Source organism: Moschus berezovskii, chromosome 19 (assembly GCF_049115385.1).
Source record: "Moschus berezovskii isolate FMDL1 chromosome 19, NW_MosBer_1.0, whole genome shotgun sequence".
In the NCBI taxonomy this organism is placed as follows: Eukaryota; Metazoa; Chordata; class Mammalia; order Artiodactyla; family Moschidae; genus Moschus; species Moschus berezovskii.
The window spans coordinates 47,400,225-47,413,951 of NC_142478.1; the positions used below are offsets into that span (position 1 = coordinate 47,400,225).

General features: G+C 46.7%; 1 pseudogene; it reads right to left on the reverse strand.

Annotated features, from left to right (window-relative positions):
* Positions 1-4,477: 4,477 nt before the first annotated feature.
* On the reverse strand, positions 4,478-10,428 carry LOC129542306 (uncharacterized; annotated as a pseudogene).
* Positions 10,429-13,727: the final 3,299 nt, after the last annotated feature.

Genomic DNA, 13,727 nt, shown 5'->3' on the forward strand with positions numbered 1-13,727 from the left:
AGGTTGCCCCCAAGTACTGCATTTTGGACTCTTTCATTGATTATGAACGCTACTCCATTTCTTCTAAGGGATTCTTGCCCTCAGTAGTAGATGTAATAATGGTCATCTCAACTAAATTCGCCCATTCCTGTCCATTTTAGTTCATTGATTTCTAAGATGTTAATGTTCAATCTTGATATGTCCTGCTTGACCACAGCCAATTTACCTTGACTCATGGACCTAACAATCCTGGTTTCTCTGTAAGACTGTTCTTTACAACATTGGACTTTACTTTCACCACCAGACATATCCACAGCTGAGTGTCATTTCTGCTTTGGACCAGCCACTTCATTCTTTCTGATTGTTGTCATTCAGTCTCTAAGCCATGTCAAACTCTTTGCAACCTTATAGACTACAACGCTTCAGGCTACTCTGGCCTCCACTATCTCCTGGAGTTTGCTCAAATTCATGTCCATTGAGTTGGTGATGCTATCTCACCATCTGTTCCTCTGCTACTCCCTTCTCCTTTTGCCTTCAATCTTTCCCAGCATCAGGGTCTTTTCCAGTGAGTCAGCTTTTCACATCAGATAGCCAAAGTATTGCAACAACAACTTCAGCAACAGTCCTTCTAATGAATATTCAGAGTTGATTTCCTTTAGGATTGACAAGGTGGAGGAAATGGCAACCCACTCCAATATTCTTGCCTGGAAAACTCCATGGACAGTAGAAAAGGCAAAAAGATTTTTTTCTGGAGCTGTTAGTAATTGCCCTCTTCTCTTCCCCAGTAGCATACCGGATATCTTCTGACCTGGGAGGTTCATCTTCCAGTGTCATAGCTTTTTGCTTTTCATACTGTTCATGGAGTTCTCCAGGCAGGAATACTGGAGTGGGTTGTCATTTCCTCCTCTGGTGTGCCACGTTTTATCAGAACTCTTCACTGTGACTCATCCATCTTGGGTGGCCCTGCACAGTGTGGCTCATAGTTTCATTGAGTTAGGCAAGCCCCTTCAGCATAACAAGGCTGTAATCCATGAAGGGGACCAATCCTTTTACCACTCCCCAAACCTTTTCATGGGCTCCAAAATCACTGCAGATGGTGGCTGCAGCCATGAAATTAAAGGATGCTTGCTCCTTGGAAGAAAAGTTATGACAAACCGAGATAGCATATTAAAAAGCAGAGACGTTACTTTGCCGACAAAGGTCCATATAGTCAGAGCTATGGTTTTTCCAGTAGTTATGTACAGATGAACTAGACAATAAAAAAAAAGCTAAGTGCCAAAGAATTGATGCCTTCAAACTGTGATGCTGGAGATGACTCAGAAGAGAACTTTTGTGGACAGCAAGGATATAAACAAGTCAATCCTAAAGGAAATCAATCCTGAATATTCATTGGAAGGACTGATGTTGAAGCTGAAGCTCCAATACTTTGGTCACCGGATGGGAAGCGCTGACTCATTGGAAAAGACCCTGATGCTGGGAAAGATAGAAGGCAGGAGGAGAAGGGGATGACAAAGGATGAGATGGTTGGATGGCATCACCGACTCAATAGACATGAGTTTGAGCAAACTCCAGGAAATGGTGAAAGACAGGGAAGCCTGGCATGCTGCAGTCCATGTGGTCACAAAGAGTTGGACATGACTGAACAACTGAACAACAAAACTTCCCTATTTATTTTAAGAGGGTTGTAAATATTAAACAAAGGGGAAGCAAAATCATCCTAGAAGGAACTTGCTGTACCTTTGAGATGCAAATGTCCCTCCTGGCCTTCTCAGGAACTCTCACCTCGGCCATCTCTTTAAAATGCAAATTTTGAAGAGGGTGAAGTAATTTAGAAATTGACTCATGAAGTTAAATAGAAATCCTAAGTATATTTGTATAAATATTTATCTGTCTAGACAAGTGAGTTTTATTTGTTCTATCTGCCAGAAACCTAATTTTAATCCAACTTCTTTTGTAAACTGATAGCATTTACATTTCTATACCTGACTATAAGTGTGAAATTTTAAAACAAGAACTATGAAGTCTGTTTGTTTGTATGTTTATATATGTCCTTATCTTTGGATAACATTGCTGAGGTTAATTTGTAAATTAGCTCTATTTAATTGACTTAAAGAAAAGTAAGCATTTATAAATCATAAGACAATTCTAAATACAAAAGAAATTAAGCTAAATGAATTTTAGGCTCACATAAACTTGTAAATGTATAGTATTAAATTAATACATGGTATCCCTGGGTTGGGAAGATCCCCTGGAGAAGGCAATGGCAACCCACTCCAGTATTCTTGCCTGGAGAATCCCAGGGACAGAGGAGCCTGGTGGGCTACAGTCCCTGGGGTCGCAAAGAGTCGGACACTACTGAGCGACTACACTACACTATTAATGTTCAAGTTTGTTGATCTAATTAATAAAGACACGTCTTCAGAGTTATCAACATTAAGTATAATACTTTGACTGCATCTAGGTTTAATAAAAATTAAATGAAATCTTATTATATCTTTTGCAAATTTGTCAGAGAGAAAAATAACCTGATATAGTGAAACTTAAAGAAGTGAACAAGATAAGAGCTTTTAGATAAATTCTACAGGAATAATTGTGTTCTAAAAAAGTCTAAAATAGTCTCTCCAGATTTTGTTAACTATTACTTGCCTCTCGGTTTTCACTAAAAATTAAGGTTTTTAAGAGTTTGGGATTCTACTTTATGTATTTAAAGCTACTAAAAATCATAAAACAATTCACTATACAGTAGGAAAATGGATATGTTTTGAGTAAAGAAAGGAATTTTATACATGGTCAGGCTAAGATTAGATTACACTCAACTTGGTAAATGGATTTTGTTATTAAAAGTAGGCCTAATGGTGAACTCCGGGAGTTGGTGATGGACAGGGAGGCCTGGCGTGCTGTGATTCATGGGGTCGTGGAGAGTCGGACACGACTGAGCGACTGAACTGAACTGAACTGAAGTGATGCAGGACAAGACTTGGTCCCTCTTTCCAAAGAGAACAAGTTTCCTTAGAATGTTGTGTCTGATAGCAGATTGTTTGAACTATATTGCCTTTAACTGATTTATGTTTGTTCTTAAATACTCTATTTGACCAAGTTTTTTTAAAAAACGTTTTTTGATATTTCTTACAAATTGCTATCAAATTCTAATTAAAGATATTTTGGGGGAGAGTGTAATTTCCTCAGTTCTGTCTCGGCACAGCAAAGATTTGAAACAGTAGGCCAGTGATACAGCTTAGTTACAGCTCAAGAGTTTTATTTGGCAAGCAAAGGAAAGTATACCACCGAGGCGTGAAGGCGGGCTGACCCCAAGGGAGTAGCCCCAATCCATCTTGGCTTCCTCCTTTTATATGTTTGTCTCCTCTCCTTTGGGATGACAGAGAATGAGCTGGCTGGATGGCATCACCGACTCTATGGACATGAGTTTGAGTGAACTCCAGGAGTTGGTGATGGACAGGGAGGCCTGGCATGCTGTGATTCATGGGGTCGCAAAGAGTTGGACACGACTGAGCAACTGAACTGAACTGAAGTAACTGATAAATATAGTTGAAATTTTTTTTATTTTGCCTAAAATATTACTGATTTTTAATCTGTGCTTATCAAGACGTGTTGACAAAACTGAGCCTCTGTTCACTGGTACCAAATAGAAACAGAGAATTTTGGGTGAAGTAGAAAAGAGTAGGTTTTATTGCTTTGAGTCAGGCAAAGGGGGCCACAGCAGGCTAATAACCTCAAGACTATATGATTGCCTTGAAGGGGCGAGAGAGGAGTTTTAGTGAGGAGCAGGGCATAAGCAATCCATGTTCAGTTCTCGGATTGGTTGGCATCAAGGTGAAGTTTTAGCATCATCAACCTTCCTTCCGGTTTCAACCGGTCTAGGTCTACATTTTTACCGTCTGGAGAGTCTGCTTCCTGTAAAAACAACTTAGGCATGTGCGTCAGGCCTTTATCTGTATCTTTTAGGGAACTTGGAGTTGGGTAATTCTTTTTTGTGGCAGAATTATAGTCTAAATTGTTACCACTTCCACAGCTCAACAGCTATTCTTTGTTTCCACATCTTCACATTTCCCAGTTATTAACTCTTGAATCGGCCTTAACTTCAAAAAACAAAGAAATGGGGCTTGTACACGGTTTCACTCCTCCCCTGATAGGGAAGACTGCTTCCCTGACCTGCCTGCCTTCTACCACACATGGTGGGGTGTCGCTCCAGGGCTTCACTTCACACATGTAAGACCCCCCGTCCACTAAAGCACTGATGTCTCTGTGGCCGTCTCTGACTCCAGGCTTTCTCGTCTTGAGGCTGGGCAAGCACAGGGCATGCAGGCCTGCACGTGCAGCCCAACCATTTGTTTACCAAACATTTGCTTTTCCATCTGCGTGCGAATTGCCTTCCTCCCCTTTGAGGTCCCAAACCACCATCTCCCACACCTCCTCTTTTGTCTTTAGCTGAAGGTCATGTTTAACGGGAAGGTCTGAGCCACCACTGTCACTGCCACTGCTACACCTGCTGCTGGAGATCAGGAGAGTTGTGTTTGTGCATGTGTTTCATTAAGTACGTTTCCAACACATAGGGTGCAGATAGTGCACCTTGGCCTGCTTCACTGTGTGTGCGGACAGGTGCCCCTCCAGTGAGGTTGCGACTGTGTACAACTGGTGACAGGGGTTTATCTTTGCTGTGATACAACCTGCGGGGCTGCAGATTGGAGTTGTGTGAGACTTTCTCACAGCCTGGGTGTGCACATTTGTACGGCTTGTCCCTGGTGTGAATTTGGGTGTGCCACTGGAGGTGAGAGAGCTGGCAGAAGGATTTCCCACAGAAATTACAACTGTAGGGCTTGGCCCGAGTAGATACAGATGTGCCGGGCTGGGTGGGAGCTATTGGCAAAGGTCTTGGAACAGGGTGGGCACTTGTATGTGACTTGGAGTGGATCTGCATCTCTGACCTGAGTAGAAAGTCAGGGAGCACATCCATCACCTGAAGGTCTTGCTGTCTTTCTGATGACCATCCTTATCCTTAGGGGAAAGGACATACGGGTCATTCATCTTAGGCAGCCCTGATCCCAGTGCCTGATTCTTCTTTCAGCCCCTGAGGCAGCCATGGTGCCAGCTCCACCACCACCTCCTTCCTCTGCTGGGGTCAATGTTACCTGCTTAGAGAGGCCAGGGACTACCTGCAGGGCTTGTGAGCTGGGAAGAGCTAAGATAGTCATGAGAGTCAAAAGGGGGAAGGTCTGAGCCAACGAGGCTGTGGTCACAAGGGAGCCTGAAAGAGATGTGATAACCAAACCAGGACGCTTGATTGACTCACTTATTTTCTCCACCTCTGAGAACAGGAGACTCCAGTGGTCATCAGATCTGTTTATGGCACAGGGACCACCATAATGTTCTGTGTAACGGATACTTGGCTGGTCTGTCTTGGATTCTGTGGCATCAGCTGGTCTGACTTGGATTCTGTGTCCATGCTGATGCCCAAGAGCAGGGACACCAAGTCAGGCACAGCAAGGTGGGGTAGTGGGGCAGAGCCAGCCCACAAGCCTTCTCTGGTAACAGCTGATCCTTCATCTTGTTAATGAACATCATGTTCTCAGTCTGTCCTGAGGCCCATGCCAGGCCCCTCAGGCTTCACAGCTGCCACAGCAGCAGTAGCCACAGTCAGCACACTTACAGTCCCCTGGGGCAGTCTTGCAAGGTGGGGTTGTGGGGACAGCAACCCCAACCCTCCATCCTAAACCCCTAAACCTCCTTTGACCTAAACCCCTATAAGATGGTGGCGCATCATAAGGACATCTGCCTCACTGTCACCTGCAGCCCCACACAGGTGGCGCACCTGGCAAGCTTATAGAGACCTGTGCTGCTGTCCACTGGGAAGAAGGGGAGGAAGTCCTGGTCCCTTCTTTCCCCAACTCCTCTTGGTGGGAAAAGTCCTCTTTTTCTTGACAGACCACGGCTCCAACTCCCTGGGCCGCAGGCACAGGCTTTGTTCACAGGATACTATCCTTCTTCCCAACTCCTCTTTGGAAGGAGCATCAGCCCTTCTGATGGGCAGATTTTCTGAGCTGGTGGTGTAATCCAGGAGCCTCCCCACCTAAGCAAGGTTTTAAAATTGGGGGCTGGTGCTCAGAGAAGGTTTGCTAATGACCTCACAGAGACATTTCCAGCACGGGCACTAACTCTGTCCTCACCCTGATAAAGCTCCAAGCTTGGGCTGAGAAAGGACTAGAGGCTGCTCCTCACAGATGTCAGAGAAGAGGAAGCCCTAAATGCAGTAGCCTCCTGTTCTATTCCTGCTGGCGAGAGGTTCCTCCTGTACCCCCATCCCTAGGAGCCGTTGCCCTCCCCTCATGATCTCACTTCACTTCCTACCTAATGCTGGAAGGAGATGGGGAGTGAGATGCTCTTTATCTGTAAAGGGGCAAGGGCTTAGATGTGATTGCCAAGGGGCAGGAGATCTCCAAAGTGGTTGAGGGGGCTTAGAAGTGTGGGTTATGGTTTTCCCTGGAGCCTCTCCCCTTCTCTGCCAGCCAAGGCATCTCCCCATTCCCAGTCCAAGGATCTGTGGGTTCTTTGTGAAACCGCACAACAGAGGGGCTGAAGCAAAAGAGGGAGTTTAGGGCAAATGTGATGACTGGACTTACCTCCCTAAGCCCCACAGTCAGTTGCCAGACCCAGATTTATATATAAAAATTCATATATGTATGTATACCCACTCATATGGCCATCTTTGTTGTAACCATTTCTGTGTTTATAAATGCATTATCTCTGAAAAAAAAAAAAGGTGAGGTTTTAGAGCATTTTGGAGAGTTACACAGTTTTCTTGGGTCTCTCCCAAGTATATATGTTATTAAACCTTTATGTGACCTTCTCCTGTGAATCTTTTTCTATATCAACTTAAATCTAAGACCAGCCAGAAGAACTTAGAAGCACGGAGGGAAATTCCTTCCTTCACATCAGCCAAATTTCCAAACTCTTCCTTAGCTCTCTGATCTACAAGTTCTTCTCCCACCACCAGAATCCCTGTCTCTCCCTCACCTCTCCTGCAGTCCCCCTTTAATCTCTGTTCTCAGAAGCAACCCTCCATGAAACCATATTCCCTAAAATTGAGCTCCCATGCCAAGTTCATGACTAATCTCTCTATCCAAAACTTCACTCCCTTTCTTGTCCCCTCTGACCTCAACCCTGTGCCCACTGAACACTCACCCCAGGGTCAGATGACTAGCAATGCTGTTGTAGGTTTCATCATTAACATACAAAGTCAGGTTGTTTCTCCAGAGCAAGGTGAGCTCACCTACACCTGAGCCATGGACCACTTGGCCAGAGGATTGCAAACCCAGAGACATTCTGACCTTCAAAACTATGATTAAGAAATATCACAAGATAACAATTAACTCCAACCTCTTCATCTCCCGTCTGCTAATTGTTTTGCCTCTGATGACACGGAAACCGGTGAAACACACAAACATTAAAAATGACAACTATGAGGGCTGTTTCCTCTAAGACCATTAGGGTCTGCTTTTCCTTCCTGCCTGCATTTTCTCTCTTTCCTAACTAGGAACTACACGTGTCTGCTCTTTGGAACTCAGGAAAGGCCAAGGAGAATAAACCTTTCTCTACAAACAAGAAATGGGGGACATAAAGGGTCTTTTGTACCTGGGAGGGCCCTGCAGAGTCCTGTTTGGTTTCAACCTCCCCTCCCCTTTTCTTTGATCCTTCTCAGTCCTGAGGGGAGCACAGATGGGACAAGAAAAGGAAGAAGAAAGGATAGAAAGAGGGGTCATAAACTCAGCATGGGAACTCATTTTGGGAGGACTCGATTCAGAAGCTTGATTTAATCACATCACCTTCCTACCATGAGTCCAGGGCTGAGCCAGGGGCAGGAGGGACAGCAGAATATTACCTTCTCCCCGAAACTATCAACTTTCTGGAGACTCTCAGACACGTAATTCCCAGAGAACAGATACTACAGGAAGGAGGGAAACGACTACATTGTGATTTGAATATCAGAGCTATGGGAACTCAGAAAAAGGAGTGGTCAGGATTGACGGGAGCAGTCAGGAAAGGCTGCAACACACAGTGGGAAACCTGACAAAGCACCTCACCCAGGTGCCTGAAGTTAATATCGACAGTGATAAGTGTCTTGAGAGCCTGCTCCCTTGACATAAAGTGGTGAGGAAGCCCTTGACCTCTGTGATCTGTTTCCACAAAACCCACGACCTGTCTAATCGTGAGAGAAACTCCAAGTAAATCCCAGTATGGGACAGCCTCAAAGGACCTGCCCAGTCCTCCACCACAGGGTCATGGTCATTGAAACAAAGGGAGTCTCAAAAACCATACAAGCCCAGAAAAGCCTGAACAGACATGATGACCACATGTCATGTGGTGCCCTAGATGAGATCCTGGAACAGAAAAAGGTAAAAGGAAGGGAACTTGAATAAAATATGGATTGCAGTTCAAAACAATGTATCAGTATGTACTCATCAATTGAGACAATTCTGTAGAAAACCAGAAAGAGAAGGAAAATTAAATAAGAGAAATCCACTGCTTCAAATTGGAAACCTAGACGATAATGATGATTGACTCATAAAAATGATGGTTTCCTGGTAAAAACACACATTAACAAAGTAGACCTAAAAATAAGGACAATGTAAACAGACCACACGAGTGAAGCGACTGAGCACACATGCACAAATAGATCAATTAGTACAGAAAAGCTTGGAATGGTGCTTAGAAACCTTCCACTGGAAAAGACCCCAGACCACTTGGGTTTACAGTTAATAGCTGAGTGTTAAGTGACCTTTAACAAATTCTGACTGTAATAACAAAGCTTGATATGCTTACATATTTCATTTAATGTAGGATGTCCATGTTTACAAAACAGACTCACTTTATGTAGTATTACAAATATACTGCCTATTAAACTGTGACTTTCACAACAAAAAGGAAAAGGTGTTAACGAGTTTACTTTCACTAAAACCAGAAAAAAAAAAGGTGATCTATTCTCATTTTGGTGTAAAAATCACATTTAAACTTAAATAATATTATGAGTTTTAACAGACACTTTTCAATGTGTCAACATTTTTCCAACAGCATCAACATGAGACTACTCTTTCAAGCAAGAACACAGGGGCACTGGCCCTCGGGTGGCTGTGGGACTGACCTGTCCCTGTGTGCATGCACAGCTCTGTAGGAGGACCCCTGTGACAGCTTCTGTAAGAAGCACCACTTTGCACCCTGAGGAAGAACACCTTAACCAAGGATGCTTTTGTAAAATACTGTTGACCCTTGAAAACATAGGTTTGAACTACTCGGATCTACTCGCATGTGGCTATTTTCCAATAGGAAATAAAATGCAGAACTACACAATGCTGGGAAAGATTGAGGGCAGGAGAAGAAGGGGATGACAGAGGATGAGATGGTTGGATGGCATCACCGACTCAATGGACATGTGTTTAGGTGAACTCCGGGAGTTGGTGACGGACAGGGAGGCCTGTCGGGCTGCGGTTCATGGGATCGCAGAGTCAGACATGACTGAGCGACTGAACTGATACTGATACACAATGCAAGTTGGTTGGATCCGCCAAGGCAAAACCAGGAGCAGGAAGTCAATCATAAGTCATTACTCCCTTATGACTGCAGAGGGTGGTCGCCCAATCCCCTGACTCAAGGGTCGCCTGTGGTCCTGCTGAAATTCTAGTGAGAAGGTCAAGAGAAGCCTGGGGCAAAACACAAGGATGAAGGTCCCGTGCCCACATCCGATACCGCGTGTCCCACAGGAGCTGCACCCACAATCTGCCCTCCTGCCTGTGTCCCTGAGCTTGGGTTGGGACAGCACGGCTGTCGGAGGGTAGCATCCTGCTCAGGTGATGAGACGGAGGTGCCTTGGGGCCTACATGTTGGGGGCATGGCTCACCACAACCACAAAGCTTTGGGTGAGTTCTTACTTGGGCACCACCAAGGTCCAAGCAAGCTTCCCTAGTGGCTCAGATGGTAAAAGCATCTGCTTGCAATGCCGGAGACTCGGGTTCGATCCCTGGGTGGAGAAGATCTTCTGGAGAAGGAAATGGCAACCCACTCTAGTACTCGTGCCTGGAAAATTCCATGGATGGAGGTGCCTCATAGGCTACAGTCCATGGAGTCACAAAGAGTCGGACACAATTGAGTGACTTCACTTTTACTTCTCAAGGTCCAAGCATGTGAGTCCAATGAACACCATCCCCAGCCACGCAGGAGCGGCTTCCCAGTGGTCTAACCCTGCCGGGGCCAAGATTCACTTGAAGTCCCACATATAGACACACTGACCTGGGACTCCCCAGGGGTGGCTCCAACAGGCGGCTCCATGCTAGTGTTTTTATACTGGGTTAGAGTTGAGGGTGTCTGTGCCTCACTTCCATCTACACCCTCCACTCTCTGGATAGGAAGGATGCAGTCTGTGCCCTCCGGCCGCACCAACATGGTTACAGCTCTGCTGATACTCCCACCACACCCCAGGGCCCCACAGGCTGCACATGGGAGGGGCCGCCTGTCTCAGACAGAAGGAGGGGTTTTCCCCTCCTTTCCCCTTGTGGGGCTAGAGCTACAAGTGCTTTCTGTCCAGGTCATAGGGGACCCTGAAACCCCCGGGGAGGTGCCCTCTGGCTCAGCACCTTCAATACTTCAGTACCTCCAACCCCAGAACAGTCTTCTCCCAGCCCTCACTGGGCAGAGGATCCCAGCCCCAGACCCAAGTCCTGCAGCCATGAGGGGTGGGGTCTTCTGCCTGGAGCCCCCAGTAAGCCTGATGGGGTTGCTCCAGGAATGGCCATGGCTTCTTGGGCCAGCAGGGAGAGGGAGGTCGCTGGCAGAGACAAGAACACTGTAATAAGTTGAATGATGAACCCCAGAAATTCATGTGTTGAAATCCTAACCCCAGTACCTGTGAATATGACATTATATGGAAATGAGTCAAAATGAAATCATTCAAGTTGGCCCTAACCCTAGGGTTATTAGCATAAAAAGGGGGAATTTGGATACACATACACACAGGGAAAGTGCCACGTGAGGACTGGAGTCATGCTGTCCTAAGACAAGAACTCTAAAAAGCTGAGAGAGCCCTGAATCAGATCCTCCTCTGCTGCCCTCAGGCCTTGACAACACCTAAACTGACAACCAGCCTCCAGGATTGTGAGACCAAAAATTCCTGTTGCTCTAAGTCACCCAAATTGTGGAACCTTGGGGGTTTTTGTTTGTCATCACATGGCTTGTGGGATCTTAGTTCCCCACCCAGGGACTGAACTTGCATCCTAAGCAGTGAGCTCTGAGTCCTACCCACTGCACCACCAGGGAATTAATTCCTTGCGGTATTGTTACAGCAGCCGTAAGGGATGGAAACCAGCACCCTCTGCTCTTTTCCTTTCCCTCCAGACCAGGGTGGGTGGTGGGAGAGGCAGACACACTGCCCAGTGGGCCCTCTGGCCCTGACTCACTGGGAGCTCTAGACACAACTCTCGGCTTCTGGGGGCCATGGGAGGATAAAGACAAGGAGGAACAGGGGTGCACCCTGGAGCTTGACACTGCACCCTGCACCCCATCCCCGCACTCCTGGAGCTCTGAATGTCCAGGAGTAGCCAACTCCATTCTTCACCTCCCTCCAGTCCTCTCCACCTGCCACCAGCAGTTTGGAACAGTCGCTGTGTCTTGATCTCAGTAGGAAAGACAGAGAGAGAGGACACTGTGCCTGGGCATGGCGTCTCACTGGTGTCCATGGCCTTTTACAGACAGGCTGGCAGGACAGACTGTGGGGCCAACACTCCTCTTCTCAGAGGGGCCTGGGGTCAAGCCAGGAAGCAGGGAGGGAAGCGGTGAGCAGGCAGCTTGATTGGCAGGACCCTGAGGGCAGAGCCCCGTCCCCCCAGGTGCTGAGTGAAAGAGGGTAGGGGGAGGAGCCTCCTGCCTTCACCCACAGATCTGACCCCACATAGGTGGCCCTCTGCAGGAGGTCCTGTCTGTCAAAGGTCAGCTCCAGACACTTTATTCCATTTTCTCCAAAACAGACGTGATGCAGCTGCCAAGTCAGGGCTCTAGGACTTTCAGGATAGAGCCCAGTATCTGCAAAGGTGGGAAGGAGGAAAATGCCATGGAGGTCCTCATGCAACCTGTTCACCATGGTCCTGCCTCTAATCTGACCAGCTGCCACACAAGTAACTCTTTGCCAGGCACCCAGGCTCTGCTGGCCATAGGAGAGACCCAGACAGACCCAGAGCTCTATGTGTTTTCTGGGAAAGTTGAGGGGTGGGACATCCCTTAACAGCCCAGGGTGTTATAAGCCTTGACCCCTAACCCTAAAGTATGTTCACTAACTGTGCTGCCCTTTTGTGCAGAATTTGGATGAATGAGGGTGAGTGAGTCTAAAGAGTGTGCTTCATGTGGGGACAGCCTGTGTGGATAAGAGCGGGTTAATGATGCACGTGGAACTCAGTTATTTATACCAACCACGATGGGGTGAAGGGTAAACCATAAAGTTGAAGAGTGGCTCTTGGTGATGGGATTAACATTGTATGGGCATGTGGGGGCAAGTTGGTGATGTTTGAGATCCAGAACTGGGAAATGACAGTAAAGTGCTCATGAATTCTGAGAGTTAGGTAAGCAGAGTAGGGAGACTAGTGAATTAATTAATACAAAGTTTGATGAGAAACAGGATATTTGCATAGCTTCAAAGCACCACCCCCTAAAATACTTACACAAAGAGAAAAGAAGTAACTTTATAGTGGAGAACCTCGACTGGGAACACCCTAACCAAGTGAGGAGATGAACTCCAGCAGTGATGGGGTAAGCAAGATTCACATGAGGCCCAGAGGATGCAGTAAGGACCAAGCATCACTTCTAGGATATCCCTTCCAAATGCATACCCCAAATTACATGGCCACTTTGGGGGACATTCTGCACAGAAACTGGTTTGTAATCCCCAAGTCAGGGTTCTGAAAGTCCAGGAGAAACCAGGGGCTGTCCCAGGTGGGAGGGCATTGAGAAACTTGCTGAGTAAATGCAACACGTGTTGTGGAGTGGATGTGGATTCTTTCATTCAGGGCATTGTTGGAACAACTAACTGGACTTCCTCTGGGTCTAGCAATTAGGACTGACTTCCGGATTTCCATGGAAGAGCTGTGGACATGCAGAATGCCTTATCTGAAGGGGGATGATGGGCATCTGGTCAGTAACTTATTCTCAAATGGTACAAGGAAAATAAGATACCTGTTTTCCATTTTCAACATTTTCTTAAGTTTTCGACTGTTTCCAAATAAATGTTTTAAAACTGAAAGGCCCTAGTTTTAGGGACCTAGAAAGTGAGTGGCCGTCTGAGCTGCACATCTGTCACTCATGACACTTGGCTCTGCGGTTCTGGGGATGAAGATGGGACGAGATGGGGCTACAGGGGGAGCAGTGAGCGTGGGGCCCTTGGGCTGTGGGGGCTGAGCACAGGCAGTCTCAGCTGAGATGTCCCCTCCAGGGAAGCTCATAGGGTCTCTTCAAGTGTCCTGGGTTCTCAGCTGTTCCCCACTTCACCCCACCTTCCAGCAACTACCTGGAAGTGCCCCTTTATTCCTCTGCCTCCCCCACTATCCTGTGAGCCCCAGGGGCACAAACCTGACTTTATTACCCACTATATTACCCCTGTCAACCAACACGATGGGGAGGCAAGGGTGGGTCAAGGGCCCGTTCCTGGAGGTGACAGTCCTCGATGTCAAAGTCCCCATTCAAGCATGTCACGGGAGGAC